Source organism: Oxyura jamaicensis, chromosome 9, assembly GCF_011077185.1.
Source record: "Oxyura jamaicensis isolate SHBP4307 breed ruddy duck chromosome 9, BPBGC_Ojam_1.0, whole genome shotgun sequence".
NCBI classification, from domain to species: domain Eukaryota; kingdom Metazoa; phylum Chordata; class Aves; order Anseriformes; family Anatidae; genus Oxyura; species Oxyura jamaicensis.
This window is the reverse complement of record NC_048901.1, coordinates 363,440-384,943: the sequence shown is the minus strand read 5'-3', so window position 1 is coordinate 384,943 and position 21,504 is coordinate 363,440. Positions and strand designations below refer to the sequence as shown.

General features: G+C 38.3%; 1 long non-coding RNA gene across 1 annotated transcript; it reads right to left on the bottom strand.

Annotated features, from left to right (window-relative positions):
• Window positions 1-1,549: 1,549 nt before the first annotated feature.
• LOC118171501 lies at window positions 1,550-16,955 on the bottom strand. Its single transcript, XR_004753245.1, has 4 exons — window positions 16,831-16,955; window positions 9,410-9,675; window positions 4,026-4,180; window positions 1,550-1,754 (listed from the first exon to the last, which is right to left on the bottom strand). It is a non-coding gene; the product is annotated as an uncharacterized LOC118171501 (long non-coding RNA).
• Window positions 16,956-21,504: the final 4,549 nt, after the last annotated feature.

Here is a 21,504-nt window from a genome sequence, read left to right as displayed (position 1 = left end):
AGGAAAAGCTATTAGGAGTTGTATCTCCTACCACACCTTCAATTATTTTAACACCTGCACTGATAATACAGGCAAGGTAAACTGGTAGGGGGCCGAGGGTCTAAGTCCATCCTCATCCCCGCCAAAGTCACATCTCAGGGGGTGGGGCCGAGGGAGAGGGGGGAAGAAAAAAAGTAAAGTCACTTTTATTACACATCAGTGGGAACATTCTGAAAAAGCTTTCATGCCTAGGAAATTGTTATTTCTTCAAACAACTGACAGCCTGCAGAGGAAACTCTAATGGAAATCCAGCTCATGCATTGTTATGCATGGCCCACATGTAGATACATGGGGGTGGATTAAGTTAGCTTCCAAAGGGTCTATTGTGTGCAGCATTAATTTGCAGTGCTCTTGATATTTGAGTTTGAAGGTTTTACAACCTTTGTGTTTACTTAGATGCACTATATCCTAGGTTTGTTTATTTCCTTCCACAATCTCTTATTACCCTGTAAATGTTACATTTATCTTTATTAACTTTCAGTATGTTGCTGTAAGTCACAGAGAAGGAAATGATCACAGCCTCCTTGAAATGTATTAGTGTTTTAGAGGCTTTTTTTTTTTTTCTTTCTTCCTGGTCAGTTCTGAGTTATACAACTGTTAAAACACTGGCCTTCTTTGTAAAACCAGTGGATTTAAAGCATAAGAACTATGTCATTTGTTATTATTATATTATTAAATCATACATAAATACATTATATTTCCTATGTCATATACGTACAGATAAATAAACCAATACAGTCTTCCAAAAGCTTGTAAATTTGACACTGTCACAACTGCCTCTTGCTACACAGTGATATGAGAAAAAATGCTCGTGCCACTTCATCAGAAGCAAAATCTTTCCACCATTTTCTCAGAATCCTCTACAAAATTGTTTGTTGTCACATACAGGTCTTTGCCTCCTAGTATTAAGATCCAAAATACAAATGAGACTTGTCGTATGCTGCCTTAACTTGTATTTTTTCTTCCTGTAAAGATAAATACACTGTAGACAGGCATTCAACTTTCCAGTAAGATTTAAATTCAGAAGATCCTAATGTTTTTTTGTTGTTGTTGTTGTTGGTTTTTTTTTGAAATTGTCAGAGATGTCTAGAAGTGTTAGTTTTTCAACACTGAACTAAGACCTCAAAGTAACTTGTATGTTCAAAAGAAGTTATGATCCTAATCTGAACTAAAGGGCTCAATTGAATAAAAATACCTTATGCTCGAGTAACTCAAGTTATGTGTGGTTCCTTCCTTTCCCTCCCCCTCTATATATGGAAGTCAGACAGATAGATGTTTCTGTATTTTAATAACACAAAAGGATTTCTTGTGAAAAAAGTAAGTGTCTGACTTACAGTAATTAGGGTCTGAGTAGTATCAGGTGCACAGTTTACTCAAAAACAAAACAAAACAAAATAAAATATACAAAAAAAAACCCTAGCACTAAGGGAAGACACTTTTAAATCACAGAAAGTTTTGAATTCAGGTCTTGCTGCTATATAATGGATTAAGAGAAAAGAAATTACCTTCTTTAGGGCTCATTCATTAGGGGCACAAGAGCAGAAACAGCTGCCTCGAAGACCTGCTTGCTTGTTAGGCTGAGGGATTCTATTTGGAACCTGTCTCAGACTGAGTGGGAAGAAGTGCTGACCAAATGACAGGAGCCACTGACCTCAGCTGTTGAAGCAGTGAAGATCTTAATCCAACCTTTGGGGCTCGGGATCTTTTCTAATGTCCTAGGAAATGATAACAGCGGGAATAGAAGGAATTACATTTCACAGAGCTGTTTGAAGTACTGTGGTACCACTGCATTGTATAAAACAATAGCACAGCTTCCCCTGGAACATGATAAAAGTATGTGAAACTGTGGCTGGTTTAGAGAATATAGATTGAGTCTGATCTCCTTGTTTTGTAACACAAGGACAAGGAGTGATAATGAAAAGATGCTAATTCAAAACCAATAAAAGGAAAGCCTTCTTTCCTCACTTTGGATAATTGGCTATTTGTATGCCATATCATAATATTTCACTGAAGTCAGATTAAATCTGGCAGATTAAAAAAAGGAGAAGTCAGATATTTGTATAATAGAATCTCCAGCATTACATCAGTTAACCTGAATTACTGACAAATAAGAAGAGATCTGTGTCTGGAACAGTGTTGCCTTCATTTGCTATCACAAAATTCTGCCTTCAACTGAATTCTCAGACCCTAGCTGCTGCCAGAGATACGGTGCCGTCCTGGTACAATTCTTACCTTGTTGCATCCCTATAATATCCCTCAGCCTTAATCATCGTGTCATATTCAGAGAATTATTTTTTTTTTTGACTAAAACCACAAGAACCACAAGAGAACAAGAGGGTTTTTCTTTTGTTTTGAAATGATAGATAATTCAAAAATTCCAATAACACCACCACCACCTCCCCCTCCCAAAAAAAAAAAAAAAAACTCTCAAAAATCTGAGTATACATCACAAAACTTGTCTTGCTATCATAAAAATGGTTGTCCTGGTTTCAGTTAAGACAGAGTTAATTTTCCTCCTAGTAGCTGGTAGGGTGCTATGTTTTGGTTCAGGATAAGAAGAGTGCTGATAACATGCTGATGTTTTAATTGTTGCAGAGCAGTGCTTACACCAAACCAAGGACTTTTCAGCTCCTCGCTCTGTCCTGCCAGCGGGCAGGCTGGGGGTACAGCAGGAGCTGGGAGGGGACAGACCCAGGACAGCTGACCCAAACTGGACAAAGGGGTATTCCATATCATCTGACGTCATGCTAAACAATATATAGGGGTGGCTAGCCAGGATGGGGAGGTCAGCTGCTCGGGGATAGGCTGGGCATCAGTCAGTGGGCAGTGAGCAATTGCATTGTGTATCACTTGTTTCGTACACATTATTAGTAGTAGTACTATTATTATTATTATTATTTTCCTGTCTTAATAAACTGCCTTTATCTCAACTCACAGGCTTCACTTTCCCGTTTCTCTCCCCCATCCAAGAGAGGGAGGGGGGAGGGTGAGCAAACAGCTGTGTGGTGTTTAGCTGCCGGCCAGGATAAACCACAACACTGGTAAAGCTCTCCTGGTCATAGTGGTGTCCACAGAAGACTCCTACTGAAGACCACCCACAGGTTATCAAAGACTTTATTATGAAGACAAAAAAATACAAACCTAGCAACAACCATCTCTCCATTAAAAAAGGGGAAAGTTCATGCCAGGAGTGACCACTGCTATCAGGCAGAAATTGCAGGCTTTTCTTTATTACTTTCGCAACTGTGAAAACATTTTTGATCCCTGATCTCATTTCCAGAATGGCAGTTATTATTCTATCGGTCTACTCACAACAAAGTCTTTACAGGCACATGAAGCTGTCTGCTATCTGTTTATTTTTGGAACATTATCATGTGTATGTATTTCTCTAGCAGAGCTGTTATTAACTTAATACATGAGGTATGAACTCACTTACTGCATGTTAATTCAGTGCAGTTTTTTACAACCTCCCCCCATTCCACAAGAGGAGCTGTACACAGAGAGCATATTATATACCTGAACTAGACTCCTCCATTTTTTATCTGTGCTTTCTTTAATTGATCATTCCAAAAGACATGTTATCTGAAATGTGGTGATGAATGTTCTGCATATTAAAGCAGGAGTCTGATTTGTCATTGGTTTCAGAGTTTGCACAGTACTATGATTGGCTAGGTTTCATCAACCCTCTGACAACCCAGGGGAGGATAATCTACTCCAGTGCTCATGGTTACCCACGCCTATCTGTTCACTGCACTTAGCGTCATGGGGAAGTGCAGACCAGGAAGTGCACACCAATCCTCTCCCATTACCCAGATCTTCCAAGGACATATGGAGGTGGCCATGTCTCCACCTTCTCACCTCTATGGACCAAGTCAGGAATAGGTAAAATGAAAACATTTAGATTTTGTGTACTTTTTAAAGACAAGAAATAGTCTATCTCGTATTCTTTTTTCTGACTCATACAATATTGAATATTTAATAAAAACCCGGAGATAACTATGGCAGGGAGGAGATGAAACTCAGCAGTTTCCCATTCAGGCAATGAGCAGGAAACAAAATCTTCAAAGCACATTACCCTCCCAGGGCCTCCAAATGTGACCAGTAGACAGATGCCCAGGAAAACAGGAGTTGTTTGGAGGAACTGCACATTGGACAAAGATGAAGATAAATTAATGTAGACAATCTGTATGGCAGAGATAGTAAAAGACACACTTCAAAGCTAAGGACTGGTAAATCAGAGGTTTGTTACTAGTCAGGGAAAATTATAGGTATTCTAGAAAATAAAAGCAATTGGAAATGAGCTGGTCAAGAGGAAGAAAAAGTTTAATAAGAGGAACATTGTAAGGAAAAAGTAAATATAGAGTGAAGCAGGGAAAATAAGGTATCAAATCATAGGAAACAAATAGAGAATAGTAAATATCTGTGTGAAATAGTGGACAAATTGTAAGAATAGTGGACATGGGTGACAGTGAAGAGCACATGGGTTGTAGATATTTCATGTATTAAAGTTTAATGGAAAATTACCTTATTGGGAAACACTGGAGCTAAACTATCTATCTAAATATCTAATTTTAAAAATGCATTTTGTGCATGTTTTAGTGAGCAAAAAATCCAGCCTAATGCTCTGTCTTGGAGCACTCGCAATGTTCAGGATGTATTCCAGTAAGTAAATTTGATGGGTCATTGCTCATTTTTGCACCTCAAAATTTTGGTGTCTATATGTAGAAAGTGGGATTTGGCTTGTTTCCAAAGTCAGGACAGCTTCCACACACAGGCCAGGATAATTTAACTTAAAATGAATGCTCACTTCCATACAATTGTACTACATATATTGGAATATTGGCCCAAATTAGGCTTGGTTTCTAATCTTACCTTTCACAGCAAAGGCCTCTGGCAAGAGACAGTCCCAACCCCATGAACAAAATTCATACAATGTCCTTGCATAAAAAGAGGAATGCTAGATAACTCATTTTCTTGCCTATTAAGGAGTACTTGGAGAACTTGAATTCTTGGAAACTAATGAAAATTACAGGATCATGGTTGTTTTTTTGCTTTATCCCTTTTTAAACACAGTCTGACAAATTAACAGAAGGAAGAGAGTGATCCCAGCAGTTTGCATCCTTAACACTAGGGTATGTATCTCTCTCTTTCTGCTGCACCTGGAGGAAGTTCTCAACTGCAAACTCCAGTGTGATGTGGCTCAGACAACCAACCTCATTGCTGAACACTGTGATTCTTTTGCAGCAACCAGCTATCTTGTTCAAACCACCACAGAGCAGGGGCAGAGTTTGCAAGAAGCAAAGGTAATCATTTCTACATTAAGTATCCGGCAAAGATGTGGGCTATGGGCAGGGGGATGGGACACAGGGAGGGAGGAGCTGCAGAACATGATAGTGGAAGATGAAGAAAGAGCCACCGAAAATAAATCCAGTGCTTCATAGGAAGGTGCAAGGCGGCAACAAGACTGAAGACAGGTCCAGGAAGGCAGGAGGACTGCACATCTGCATCCTGCACATTTTGTTATAATGCATTCTTTTGCCTTTATATTTTTCTGTTGTTTTTTTCAGGCTGTCTGCAAAGTTTTGCAAAAGACTCCCACTGCCAAGCCAAGCAACATGACTGGGTACTGAGATGGTGCTTCTTATCTATGGCCCTTTTTTCTATTTTGTTCTTCTGAGATGGGCTGCTAAGGAAATAAGGCCCCATGTAATTCCCAGCAATAGCAAGTGAATCAGTTCTTTTGCTTTAAATTGCTTTAAATAATAAAAAACCCTCATTTTCATATTTCCATATTTAATTTTTGCACTTGCATGTACGTTTCTGTTATCTTCCAGCCACATGTTGCTATTTGTCTCTGTAGTGGAGAATTTTTTTTTTTGACTGTGGGCTATGTGAAGCCTGACTTGCATGTAAAAGATCAACAGGGAAAAAAAAAAAAAAAAAGCTCCAATCCTCACTGAAATACAGAGAGCTGGTATTCTTCATGAGAACACTCCTTGCTTCTCACCACACACTGGGTAGCATGTGGCACATATGTGCAGCACCATGCACCTACCGACCAAGATGAGGTAGTCAGTGCAAAGTCCCAGAGGAAAACAACAGGTGTGGGCAAGGAAGGGCTGTGAAAAAAATAAAATTAAAAATAGCAGCCACTGGCTGTTCCAAAAATCAGCCAGATTTGGCTAACTAAACACTGTTTTAACAATCATCCAGCCACTATGCAACTTCCACAGAGCTCAAACTGACAAAATTTGGGTAGAAGGAGATCTCTGAGATTTATGAGACTATTTCAGGCAATCTCACTGCATTTAGACTGTTTTTTTATGTTAGTCTCCCTTCAGACTTTCAATGAAATTCAGGCTCCTAAGTTATTTGGGTGCTTTTGAAAAGGTTACATGCAGTCAAAAGCAAGCAGCCAAGACTCCCTCATTCAGTCAAAATTAGTGAGGCAGCTTGTTGCGATACATCTTAACTCAGCTGCAGAAGCACTTGGACAGACAGTATTTTTTCTGTGCTTGCTGGCAGACAAGGTTTCAGACTGACTCTGGTTATGATTTAGTTTTGGTCTACATGCTCAGTGCTCTGTCAAACTCCTGCAGCCAACACAGGGATTGCCTTCAAGAGGAGAGAAAGTAACTGCAATCAATTCTCTGTTTGAACAACATTTGGGTTGTCGTTTCATCAGTGGAGCACAGCCACTCACATTCTGTTCTAATCTGCTCCCAGACTGCAGACAGCTCTGGATAGTCCACATAAAATTTATGCGCTGAATTTATCCTGCACTTTTCTCTTCTGCAGAGGGGACATTACCTCCAGCTTGCTGCTGCCTCTGGTGCCATCATAGGGCTGCCAAACCCACTAGCATTCCTGCTCTCTGACAGGTATGCTCTGCCCTTGCATTGGAAAAGAAAGTTTAATACAACTTTTTTTTTCTTCCCCTTCCTGATAACAGATTTGGAAAGCGATAATCAGGAAATACGACAGTATGTAGCGTGTACTCTTCTGGTATTGATTTTGCACCTATGTCCCATCTTAGTTCCATCTCTCTGTATTTACAAGCCTTCCCTCTGTGACACCCAGATGCCAGCTAAGTCACCCATCTGTGGTTCGCATTTTTCATGGAGTTACCCACCTTTGCCCCTATCCTCCTCCTCTCTTCCCTCCCTCCCTCCTTCACCATATGTTGGCCATCTTGCTCCTATTGATTCTGTCAGCACAAGCTTTTACAGAGCACTGCTAGTCAGATAGATAGTTTCAGACTTCAATCTATGCCATGCCTTAACTACAGTACTGACAGCATTCATTACAACACATATAAGTACCACAAATTTACCATTGCATACAAAAGTGCACTATCCTATATTGTGGCTGACAAAGACATCTTCCAAGCATTCATCTCTACTGAATATGACAGACTTTCCACTCTAAATACCTCCCCTGAAGCTTGAAGCTTTGTGTCAATTCAGTGTGATTGGAAAGGGATGTGTGACACCAGTTCACAAAATGGTTTGCCTTAATGAACGTGACAATTCTCCTTAAAGGGTCACTTATCCTCTGCTCAACTGACATCAGATGGAAAACCTATTGTTTGCACCACTGTGGCCAGCAGATATCAAAGCAATTCACCAGCCTCTCTTATGGCATGACACTTAAATATTTGTGATAGAATATGACAATCCAAAAATATTATCCTAAACACTTAAGACATCTCTGTAAGCTATTCTTGATCCCATACAGTGAGACTCTGTGCATCTCTGTGCAGGGACAGATGTTTAGTTCCTTGTAGTTTTATGAGGAGGTTCAGTTGTGGCAGACCTGTACAATACCCTGTATTTCTCTGAGCAGGGCGATGCAGAAGCTAAGGACAAGTGAGGATAAAAATTGGCCAACAGTCAGCAAAAGCTTTGGGTTTTATACAGTTAGTAAAGCCCAAGAAGACAGGGCTATGAGATGATAAGACCCAATAAATGCAACCCAGGATTGTATCTATCCAGGAAGTAAAAAAAGAAACTGGCAGAAGATACACAAAATGTGGACATTAGGGTTTCTAGTTGTATAACTTTACTTTTTCCAGATATGATAATGTTATGCAAAAAGAAATGGATTCAGTTGGGTCAGTTTAATCTCACTCAGGCCTCTATTGCTGCTATATTGTAAATGCAATGTTATCTAGTATTGGAATTGCCAAATGTTGAACTTAAATATGTTACAAGTAAAACAGGCATGAAATGACAGTCTGGAAAAGTATTTGAAAATTCAGGGAGAAATTAATAGCTTTCATGCAGTTTCTTCAGCTTCTAAATGTGAATCTATCTGCAATTAGTACTGAGTTGCTACTATAAACATTAAATAAGCTACAGTCACCGGATGACTATTGCTATTAAATATAATTATTGATGGGAAGGAAAAAGTGTCTTTTCCCCCCTAATTTGAGAGTTTAAAGGTTTAACTAACATGTTCCTATGAAAATCGTGATATTTGGCCAAAGATACCAGGATATTACACACTTTTTTCCTGCATCTATATTTATGTCCTATGGAAAGAAGGCCAACATCATCCTGGCTTGCATAAGAAACAGTGTGGCCAGCAGGGCTAGGGAAGTGATTGTTCCCCTGCACTTGGCTCTGGTAAGGCCACACCTTGAGTACTGTGTTTTGGGCTCCTCACTACAAGAAGGACTTCGAGGTCTCGAGCGAGTCCAGAGAGGGGCAACGAGGCTGGTGAAGGGTCTGGAGAACAAGTCTTATGAGGAGCAGCTGAGGGAGCTGGGATTGTTCAGCCTGGAAAAGAGAAGGCTCTGTGACAACCTTATGGCACTCCACAGGTACCTTAAAGGAAGCTGTAATGAGGTGGGGGTTGGTCTATTCTCCCACATGCCTGCCGACAGGATGAGGGGGAATAGGCTAAAGTTACACCAGGGGAGGTTTAGGTTGGATATTAGGAAGAACTTCTTTACTGGCATTGGAATAGGCTGCCCAGGGAAGTGGTTGAGTCATCATCCCTGGATGTCTTTAAAAGATGTTTAGATGTAGAGCTTAGTGATATGGGTTAGTGGAGGGCTTGTTAGGATTTTGAGGACAGAATTTTCATCTACTTAATTCAGACTGATGTTTAATTAATTAAAATACAGCTTTTTAAACATTAAAAATAATTTGCATGCAAATAATAGGGTCTTGTTGGTCCTGTCTATGGGTGGAAGTAACCAATGCTCTGAAAACTGCCCTTTTTATTTTGGTGAACCCTTCTAAAGTAGTTATGGCAGGACAATACAGGGGATAGAATATTACTCTCCAGCAAACAAAATACAGTACACTGCAATATTTTTATGCAGTAATACCTTGAATGTTTTCACTAGCACAGGAGCTCTTACCAGATCCTTTGGTGTCCGTGCAAATTTTGTCTACAACCAATCTTCTTGAGACGGTGTTTCATTTGACTGCCAGGTGTTCTAATAGTCACATGAGAATCTGTAGTAGTTTCAGTTTTATATCTTCTATTTCTAAGGGAAGAACTGCAAGTTCATTAAAATACAATGCTTAACTTCTGGAGTCATGTAGAATATGCTCTTTTCCACTGATATCAACATCAAGGGAGGCAAAAGCAGGAAATTTTGGAACATTTAAGATGTCAGTATTCCTGCAATTACAAACAAACAAACGAATTATCTTTACCTTTTAGACTTTACCAGTATTCACTTGGTAATCTGCCATATGTACAAAACAAGTGTCCATAAAACATACACAAGATTGAATGAATCTTCAACTTTTACCACAATGTACAACACATCTTTTGTGTGGATTTTATCACCATAAATAAATAAATAAAAGTCAAGATTATAAACAACTCTGTTTCAGTGTTGTAGTGCAAGAGAATTAGGATTAAGACCTGGAAATTCTACTTTTTTAGCTTTAATCAGCATACATTAATGTGGATGAGTAAATAATATGGAAACAAGGGTGAAGATGGATTGCCACAGTTTGAGAAAAAAGGAGTGCCATCTGGACAACATTGCCAGCTCAAGATTATATGAAAGTCTCAGTTATTTAGTTTTAGTCTGTGACAACATAGGATATGCTATATATTAAGTCTGACAATAAAAAGGCAATGTTCTCAACACTTAATATCAGATGATGCTTGAAAATATGACACTAGCTTTTATTATATGCATTGCATGTATTGTTTCTATTATTTAATACTTTTTCAGAATCAAATTCCTGATTTTAAGCACCTTGGGGTTAATAATAGCATTTGTTGAAAATTCTAAAACTTGCTACACTTCAGTATGCTTATAGAGCTTTTGTGCATGGAATGATGGGTACTAAAATAAACTTAAATGTTGAGTGGATTCTACTGAATACCTTTATTTGAATACTCCATGGCATCCTCAATCCAAATCTCACATCAGTTTCATTCTCTCCCTCCTTTCATCTCAGAATCTCCTGCAAATAACCCTTCCTCACTGGCAACAGCTTTCTTGTGATAAAGTCCTGCTTCTTACAATGTCCATCTCAGATCTGATTTTATACTGTGTTCAGGGCATCACAGTGTTTTCTAAGATATACACAGCTGTAGCAAACTTCAAAATTAACCACCTGATTTACCGCCAAATGCTCAAATTCTTCATCATGGACAGAAGAATCAAAAACATTTGAAGGCCCTAGGGTCATGATGGTTTTTAGTATAACATACTAAAGTATGCATTAAAAAAATAAATAAATCAATCAATTTTTCAGAGACCTCTATTTCACCATTGCCTTTTCATCGGATCTCCACCTTCCATCCTGTCTTTAATGTGCATGAAGAAACCATCACTACCAGAAGGACAATAAATGACCACTGAGGAAAGCAAAAGATGTGCTAAATTAATACCAAATTCACAGCTGAAAGTTCTTCTCAGACTTTTCTATGGGCAGAAGACTTACTCACCCTAGTTAATACAATCTTTTGTGAGCTCCTATGAAGTTACAGATAACTTTTTTAACCCTCTGATTTCAGTCCAATTCCCAATCCCCTAAAGGATAAGACCTAAACCTTCATAATATATGAATCTTAATTCTGATTTGTAGTTATTACAGTGAATGTCTTCTTTCCCTTTTACCTCAGCCCAGGATTCATTTTTGCATGAACGAAATTCCAGGGAGAAAAAGTGCTTCTTTTTCCACAGCAATTTATGCTCATGTTAGATTACTCAACCAGTTTGTGTTGAGCTGAACACCAGAAATGTAAACACCTTGGAGCAACACCAGGGCTGCCCAGGGTACCTACTAGAAGAAGAGGACAGGCTGGAAGTGGCACAAGCCAGCAGGCACTCTGCATATATCCTTGTCAGCTTAGACAAGTTCCATGTAAGTTAAAATACGATAAATTCATACAGTGGGGCTTTGTCCCTTAATGGGGACACAGACCTTGTCCGAGTCTCATTGGCTCAGTAAAATAGCCCATTTCTTCGCCAAATTGCCTTATAAGGCCATAGCAGGGTCTGGATTTACCCATTACCACAGGGCTTAATGACCTTAAGCACAATGCTGAATTACACCTCCAATTGTAATTTCCATCTGATTAAGCACTGAAAAATGCAGAAGGCAGGATACATATATACAACACTTGTTAATGGAGCAACACATTGAGCATGCAGCATTTAACCCTCACTCAACACAACTCATGATTATTTACTGAAGCTTTCAGAAAGGAATGTGTTACTACAAAGCTACAGAACTGAAGAAACTGTTCTCTTACTATATATATATATATACATATATATATAATTACAAGTAAATAAAAAGAAAATGAAGCACTTAGCAATAAAGTTTTAGGAAACCTATCACTGAAGTGATCTCATGAAGCAACTGCTCCCAGTTCCCAAACCAAAGTCTCACCAAAGTCATGACTGTGCAAGTAACTACTCAGGAATAGGAAGAATGGGTTCAAAGCTCTGTGTTTGGCCTTAGCCTAAAGTAAAATAAATGCAAACTTGACAAAGCTCCCTTTGCAAAATACTCATCAATTTTATTATTGTTGCAAAAGTGTTGACAGTTCAACCAAATGATCATCGACTAGTCTAGAAGTTTATCTAAACTGGGCATCACAGTCATTAAAAAATTCACTGCAAATGAGAGGTAGGGTATGGCTGCAGAACAATAGTGCCATTTTCAAATTACTAAAATAGAACTTTAAGTTATAATAGGAACCAGAGCTAAAAGTTGAATGCCAGCCTTTTGTTTTGTTTTGTTTTAAGCTTTCATGTTGACCTCTGCTCTACACAAACTTAAATCTGTTTTACATCAGAAGCTGCAGGGACAAGACAGTACATGGGAAAAGAACATGTCTGGGAGTTTAGAGAGGACTGGCTAGATTTCTGAGCTCCAGTGGGATTTGTGTCATAACTAAGAAACAACAAACAGCAGGTGAGAGGAAGGATTTAAATATAAATAAGGACACTTTGAAGCCATAGGTTTTTATTGATCACTTTCATATTTACAAATCAAAGTCACTGTTTTTTAGAAAAAAATATGTAACTAAGAAAGAATCCAAAAGCCACAAAATACTAGGCAGAGAAAGAAAATATATTAAAGAAAAATAAAGGCATGGGATAATGTTGATATATACTCTTGCCTAAAAAAAAAAAAAAAAAAAAAATCAACTAAATACCCTATTTTCTTCAATTAAAAATGACTGAATTAAATATTGAAGACACATCAAGATCTGACTAGTGCTGTGATTAGTGGTTTACGTAGTTATCAAGATCTGCCCATTTGGACCTGAATTCAGCCTCTAATTAGAAAAGTTATTAGAAATTCAGTCCCATAAATTCAGAATATACATACTCCGTGCTTTAAAATGGGTAAATATATTAATTTACACAATTCATTCATTAGTAAAAGACCAAGCTTTTTAGAGACTATGACTACTTAAATGGCCATGGTTTAACAGATAGCTTTTGCCATCCTACTAAAGGTGCTGTTCACGCTCTATCCATGGGATTAGAGTTCAAATAGCAGTGCATTCAGTCTGGAAAAAAGTGGTGGTTACAATAGCGTAGTAATAACAGTTGCAGATAATAATCTGAAAAGCTGAAACCACTGAAACATGATGGCTTGCAGTCAGAAAATATTTGTGTGTTTTACCAGAATGTAACCCATTACCCTGCTGACTGGGAAAAATAAAAATCCAGTGGGAAGACACAAAATTAGATCAGAGCTCTCCTAAAATAAAAGAAATCCAGTCTTGCTGAACTGAAATGCGATCATTCAGATGGCATTTCTATCAGCTCATTCATTTAAAACTCAATTTAATGCTATGTTAGAGACTTTGCCTTAACACTAATGTGTGTACATGCAAGTTGGCTCACAGGGGCAGGCCCATTAGCAAGTCTGAGCAAACTGACCTCTGTAGGGAACCCACAACTACCCATTGCAAACAGAGGCACAGATTCACCAGCTTTAGGCAGGTAGCTGAGGTACTGGAGACTATAAAAAGTCTTACCAGCTCGCAAAAGATGTCCAGCTTGTCGTTGGCAGTGACCAAAAGTGGATGCCTAGGAATTACGGCACAAAAGGAACTGTAGCTAAATTTAGCATTTTTTTTTCCCAGGAAACTCTTCCGACCTCCAAAAATTTGCATCTCAGAGACTTCCTATTAGTCATCTTTAGAGGATTTCTCTTCCATGAACTTGTCCTCTGCCCAGTGAATCTTCACAAATGGTCAGTTCCCACAACACACAGGGACATCACAGTCTGCACATGGCCATCCGCCATGTACAGAACTCAGTCTGCTGAGTCTGCAAATGCTGTCTTCATTAAATGCCCCCACTTTTGGTATCAGAAAAACTGTGGGCTCTTCTACCTTTCCACATCAGACATGATCTTCTAAAGTTTTTACATATCTCCCCTGCATATCTTCCCAGCTCAGTTTCTCAGTCTGAAGAATCTGGTTTATGCAGCTATTCTCGGAGGGCTTTTCCAAGCTTGTCTATGATTCTATTCCTTGTATAAAGTATGTGAAGTCAGGACTCCATGCATCTAAGGTAGCCCTTCTGCTTCTCTTCCTTGGGGAGGGTTTTCACACACCTTCCCCTTGTGTGAAGGATTCAACTTATTCATGTTGAATCATTCTCTGTATATTTCTGTTTTGTTATTATTGTTTGTTTTGTTTTTCTCCTAGAGAAAAGAGGAAGCCTTAATGACTCTTCTTATCTAAGACCTAACTTGGATGTCAGGCGGGTGTTTTGAAGAAGGAAGAGTTTGATGAAATTTTACTAAATTTATCAGGTGAAGATCTGATTGTTTCTGTTTAGCAAGATGGAGAAATTCATGCTATTAATGGTTGCTGTTTGACAGTGGTTTCTTTTCAGTACATGAAATGAGAAAACAGAGTCAGTTCATTATGAAGATAGTGAAAGTTGTAATAAAGCCAATATAGGCTGAATGCTACAACTGCATGTGGGAAATGTAATGTATGAAAACGCAACATCAAAGAAAAATGAGCAGGGAATGGAGAGCAGAGAAACATGTAATGAGACTAGTCAGACTAAAATCTAAGAAAATTGGTTAAGGATTACAGAACTTTGGAAATGGTATCCTACAACATAAGTAGAAAATGGACTGAAAAGAATGAGAGCCAGTCAATCTGTAATTATAAGGACCTGAATAATTCTCCTCATTTTTCAGATGGAGAAACTGAGGTTCTAAGAGACACAGTAGTGACTGTCTCACTTGGAACAGCTCAGAGATCTGGGATCAGACCCACCCGAACTCGTGTTTTGCCCACAAGTCTCTTCCAAATATTTTTCATGTTAACTCTGGGTCTAGACAGAACCTAATAACCTGTCAGTGTGAAATTATTAACTCTCTTAACAGCAAAGGCAAGATGTGGGGTTTGTGGCCCACTATAAATTCTTGCTTTTTGTGCAGTGTTAAATAAGTCAGTTGATAAATGGTGCTCTGATGATTTATTAACATCATGCTGCCAATGAGAACTCATGCTTGAAACTTAAGATAGGTCAAAATTAATTGTAAAATATTAAGGTGAATATTGTATCTTTCAAGGACTTATAGAACCAATTGTGCATTTATAATATATTAACATAGAAAGCAAAATACAATTGAATAATAAGGACTGTATCCTTTTCACCAGATCACAGCACTACCAACAGCACTAATAGCAAGCAATTGTTTTGTCATGTTTTCTTGCAATTCCACAAAAATGGCTTGATATCCCAGTGTCAGAACAATTCCTATGTGGCATACTAAGTATCTTTGTTTTTCAAAAAGACAAAAGAAAAAAATATCTAATTTCACTTGGATATGAGTACATTGCATTCACATTTCAATGAAAAAATCTAAATGGCATGAATTCCTCAGTGAACAAAATTTGAGTATTATTAAAACAGATTAAACAAAACACTGCTAAAAGTATTTTTTTTTTTTCTCTCATGAAAGATTCACAATGCCACATTGCCTTGGTTGGTATGTTTATTTCTAAAATTTGATTAATGATTTATGCCTCATTTAGGGTGACACTGTACCTGCCTGGTACAGATTTATTTAGCAGCAGTCTGCTATACCAAGAGACTGCTGTTCTACATTTCTTTTCTATATCCCTACATAGGCAGCACTGCACAGGAAATTGGTCCATAAACTTTTACCATGCACTGAAAATCATATGGAATACCAAGCAGAGCTTATTTTATGAGCATTTAATTGTTTGCACTGCCATTAAGTTTGGTGTATTTTTACAGTTCAGATCCATACCTTTAAATTAGAAAGAATCATATGAGGAATCTGCTGCCATATTAAGAGTTAAAATATTTGTTATTATACTTCGGACTTACCCAGGCTTTCATCTGAGATGCTTACTGTTTGATAACTGTGGTCAAGTATTATCTTCCCCATTTCACTCTTTAAGAACCTGAACCACAGGCAGACTGAGCACCTTCTAACACCATTGGCAAATAGCGCAGAGCAGAACAAGCAGATATACAGAGCAAAACAGTTGACACTGAGGATGAAAAACCTGCAATATAAGCATTTCTTTAAAAAACAAACAAACAAACACCGAACAACCAAAAAACAACTTTGGACTAGGTCTGATCCCACAGACTGGGTGCCTATTAGTAGCTGGACTCCACCAAGATGTAGTCCTGGAGCACATCTGCTTTACTTTTATCCAGAACTAATACCAGTTTATGTCACCAAGACAGTTCCTCAACATGAGGGCACAAAAAGTGGAGATAATCATAAGATTTGCTTTAGAACTATGATCTTGATGCAAGCTAAAATGGAAAGGCAGGCTCAGCCTTTACGATGTCAGCTGGACAGAGCCTGGTTCAAAGCCCTGTGGAGCCAGCAGTGAGGTGAGAATAGGACACTTTCCAGAAGCTTCAGTAGAACTATTTTTTGGCCACCAGGATTAATCATTTGGTTGACACATTTCCTTGGCTAGGTCTGCATAGATACACTCCACAGCTCCTGGGTTTGTATTCTGTCTGAAATCCTGCAAAACTTGCTTCATACCACACAACATATTGTGCATTAAAACTGTCCACATGACAGGCAGTCTTCCAGAGATAATAATCTTCAGGTAATGCCAACAATTTATACTTACTGGTTGTGTGCAGTGCTCTGCTGAGCTCAGCCACTCCACACTGTCTGCTGAGCAGCAAGAATAACAGTCTCCAACTCTGCTACGCTCAGCTTTCTTAACTGCTTCAATAAATTAGTTCTAAGGATTTTGCTATAACATTTACATGAAAAGCTTTCTATCTCCCTGATAAATGTATTACATTATACTCACACATCATATGCTGGGAGACTACTTGCATATCTCAGATATCAGGGAGTTTTCCATGCTTCCAGGATTCAGAAATCTGGGAAAGCAGCAAAATTTAGATTTTCTGAGTCAGCCTCAGTGGATTTCCATGCCTGTGTAAAGAAAATGAACATTGAGTTTTGTTTGTCATTAGAGACTTGCTCTATCTGTGATGAGAACAGGATAACTGGGTGGTCCTGTGCAGACCCATGAGCTGGATTCAATGATCCTAGTGGGTCCCTTCCAACTCAGGATAGTCTGATTTTTCCACTGTTAGTTTTACTTTGGATAGACACAGAGAAAAAAAATGTAAAGCTGGAGAGAGACAAAAGTCAAAAAGTATCAGAAAAGCTCCAGACCAAAAATCTGAAAAAAATCTCAGTTTCATATAAAGAGGTAGTAGATTATTTTGTTTACTCTGTTTTGACTTGAGGGATTTTTCTTCATGTGAACAAAGCATGCCCGAAACATGCCCCTTCTGAGGATTTTCACTCAGCCAATGTTTCAGTCTAATGTAGACCATAAGAAATCTGGCCCTGAATATTGTCCTTATACCCCAAAATTTCCAAGGTCTGGAAAAAAAAAAAAAAAGAGTTTTACATTGAGTTTTGATTTACAAAGGTTTGCATGTGTATGCAGGGCTTTCTATACAGGGATCCATTCCAAAGCAGGTTAAGGTACCTACATGCTATTGAGGCTGTACCTACAAGCTGTTGAGGCTTTTTTTTTTTTTTTTTTTAAATAATAATCAAAGAATACTAAAGTATTGTTTAAAAGTTGACAAGGATTTAGGACCTATTTTTTAGCCCCTTGTTGCTACCTTGTACTTAATAAAATATAGTAGAGCAATTCAAGTTGATCTGCAGGCACTATAACTCCTACTTCAAATCTACCTAAACACAAAAAGTACTAAATTACAGTGAGTGATCCTTGCTTTTTAACTGGCATTCTAAGTCCATTTGCCTTTCTAATGCATTTTGAAAAAGATAAATGCTCAACACTTAAGCTGCACATAAGCTTCTTGCTCCTTTATATTATTCCCAATAAATAAAAATATAAAAGCTTGTGGTCATGTAATTTGATCTTTGAGTACATGGCACTATAAATCTAGTCATGATGCATTTCCCTTGAAAACAAATAAGACCTTTCATTTTAAAAATCCAGGAAAAAAAGGTTCTTTCTTAAGGACATAAACACCTAATAATCTGAACAGAAACTTAGCCCCAAAAGTAAAGACAGTAAAAGCAACAATTGCTCCAGAACATGCATAATTACTGGATATATGTTCTCCATGTCAGACAGTAAGCAAGCCCTTAGACAGGAAATTCTATGGGACAGAACTGATCTAACCTCAGCCTAGAGCGCCGTGCCAACATTACCTTGTACTTTGAATTTATTGCAGGCAAATTTGGTATTGAACTAGTCCTCTGTATATACCTTCTCATATTTTCTTGCCATTCCTATTCTTCCAATACCATTTCTTGTCCTCTGCTTTTATGATTCCTATCATACTAACATCAAATCTCCATTTCTTACCTGTCAATATCTCTACCTTCTTGCAAACTATTCCCTTTAAGTTCACTCTTACTCTTTTCATAGTGGCAGTCCTCTCACACAGGATGCCCCCTTTTCTCCAAGGTTTTCTGTAGAAAACCCCAAGGGAATGCATTTCCTAGATACATCATAACACAAAGTCTCTGGTCTCTCTCTCTCTCTTTTTTTTTTTTTTTTTGTATACTTATGGGTACTACAAGATTTGTATATATACTATTTAGTCACCTCATCACAGGAAATTCCTTAAGGTGTAACCAGCACCTACATATTTTCTCCTCCATAACATTAAATTGTCATTTTGAGTTTAACTATCACCACTTGCCAGTCACTGCTTTGGGTTTTTAATACATTAAATATACTACCACCATTTGCAGTCTAAGCACTAAGAGCACACAGAGATGTTTACTTTCCATACATAATCATGTTTAAGATAAAAATAAATTGAAGAAAAATTAAGAATAAAAAAGTAATAAAGGATTTTCACGAACAGGATCAAATAAAAAGTATATAGAGATATATCTGTATTGTTTTGATTACTCACACTTTTCTGATCTTATGTCCTCTGCTTCACAACAGAAATCATTCTTTTGCTCTAACTGAAGTTGCCAAAATATAGTCTTCATCAACATTGATTCAACATGTCATCATCTAAAACAAGGTGATAAAGCTGGTATTTATGTCTATCAGGGGACTGATTACAAATGATGACAACAACCATCTCAAAAGGTATAATTCTCTGCCACAGTATATATCAGTATTTTTCTTAATTATTTCTGACATTTTAACTATTACTCCAAGGACTTTCTCAGAGGGTGGAAATACAGGGAAAAAATTGCTTTTGTGCCATAGATGAAGAAATACATCTTCTGCAAGTAATTCCCAGAAAAATCTTGGAAATCTTATGGGGTCAAGAAAGAGGTAAAAAAAAAAATAGTATTTGTCACCCTTGCTGAATTGGTCATCTAAATTTACAGTAGCACCTGTGACTTATCTGCCACTCCTCAGGCAGGAAGAAAAGTCAGAATAAAGAAGTATATGGGGGAAAAAAGAGCATAATGAAAGTAACTATCACCTGGAAACCTGCCTAAGGCTTTTGCACTTTGAGCTACTTATCTCCTGTTTCTCCATTGCTGATGTCCATTCACTTTAGTTATTAGAAACCATACACAGCAAAAATGAAAAACCATATAGCTGAGGTTATGGCAAGGACAAGAGTGCACCAAGCTTAGGACCAGCAAATGTTTGAGAGCAGCTGGGAGAAAAATTTTCCAGCTGATGAATTGTACAGATGCAATAAGAGTGACCAATGTTCACTATCTACAGAAAACAGTAAGATAGGAAGAGTCACAGGCAGGCAGCTCACAAAACCAAAAGATACCTTGAAAAAAAAAAAAAAACGCATGAAAAACCTTGTTTCAAGTCACTGCTTTTGACATGAGTTTGATGCAGAAAGGACAACAAGTTGCAAAGAGCAACTTGTCATAGAGCCCTAGAGAAATTTCAAACACAGTCGTCTGTTTAGCTTAATGACACCGTTATTAAACTCAAGATAAGTAAAACAGGCTATAGCAGACACGAGCTTCCTGTTCTTATCTTAAAAGCCTGAAAACAGTGCAGCTGTCCCAGAGCACTATATAAAAAAACACTCATCATCTGGTTTCCAGCCTTGGAGCTAGTTTCTGCACAGTCTTCTCTCACCCTCTGAATCCTCTATCATCCTCTGTTGATGACCGACCGACATGAACATAGTGATCAAAACATGAATTTCACATAGTTGGTAGACCTATTTTATATTGCATTACATGGATACAAATCAAGTTAATAGCACTCCTTGGAAGCTCATATGCATAGAAATATATTGCTAGGTATAACAGTGTTTCTAACAAGGGTTAGGACATACCAGGAGCATGTGAATTATTCAGTATTTAACAGAATGAAACACATAAGTTTCAGATATTCACTGGTCAGGTGGTTTGTCCTTATTCTACACTCAATGAGAAATGAAAAATGCCTTTTTTCCCCTTCTTCTAGTGTTGGCTACATGTTGGCCTGCCTTTAAGAAGGCATTTACTGCCTACCTCTGTGAGATAGAAGAGGAAGGGTGAGTGATTTTCATGTTCTGGTACTCACTGTAGGCTGTTTAATTTGTCAGGACTACTAGGCCATGGTTTTGTGCTTTGACAGGTTTTTGTTATTCCTGCTAATCCCATTTCTGTTGTGTAATGTGCGTGGAAGCATCTGGTGACAACAGAACAGAACACCTAATTGTGAATGAATACAGAGTGCCCTGTTCTACCACATTGCCTGTTGCACTATTTTTGCATTTTTATGGCTGAGGGTGGGCTTCCAGGGGCTGCAAACAGACAGCCCATCGTTGTAATCAAATTTTCCATTTGCATGTGTGTGTTCTCAGCAGCCTTCGTGCTTCTACGGCCCCAGGATTCCCTGACTTTGGCTTTCTGGCTCCCTCTTCTGAGTAGAGAGGATGATTGTACCTATTTATTAAAAAACCTCTCTTTACAATTAAGTCACAATATGAAGCTGATGGTTTTAAGTGCATTTGGATGTGACTGAAGTGAGCAGAAGGTGCAGTGGGTGGATGCAAGACCTGCATGACTGCTGCCCCCACCCATAGCACAGCTTCACTCACTTGCTGGACACAAGGACCAGCCACTGCCTGTAGATTCCCTTGCTATCTGAGCATCCATCCACCTGTTCTGATATTCCAGTGGCTCACTGACTCCAAGTCCTATTCCACTTTGCCACTCAATGCATACAGGGTATACAGAGCAAGCATGGGCTATGCTCAGCATTGCTCATGTAGACAAGCCTAGCTCCTTGTAGAGTACAGTGACTATAAATGCTCACAGAAGGCAAGACTGGATTATGTTTTTAAACAGTGGTCTTCCGGACTTCAGAGAAAGGAGTGGAGTTCAGTAAGTTTAAAACTTCCTGAGAGTAGATTACTGATTTAATTAAATTCTTACACAAATACTCTCCTGATAGGGTACTGATCAGATGGCTTCATCTCTGTATGACCTAATATGGTTCCAACTGATATTGGTATAACAGCAAAATGCCCTCACTTAGAATGAAAAGTGTCTG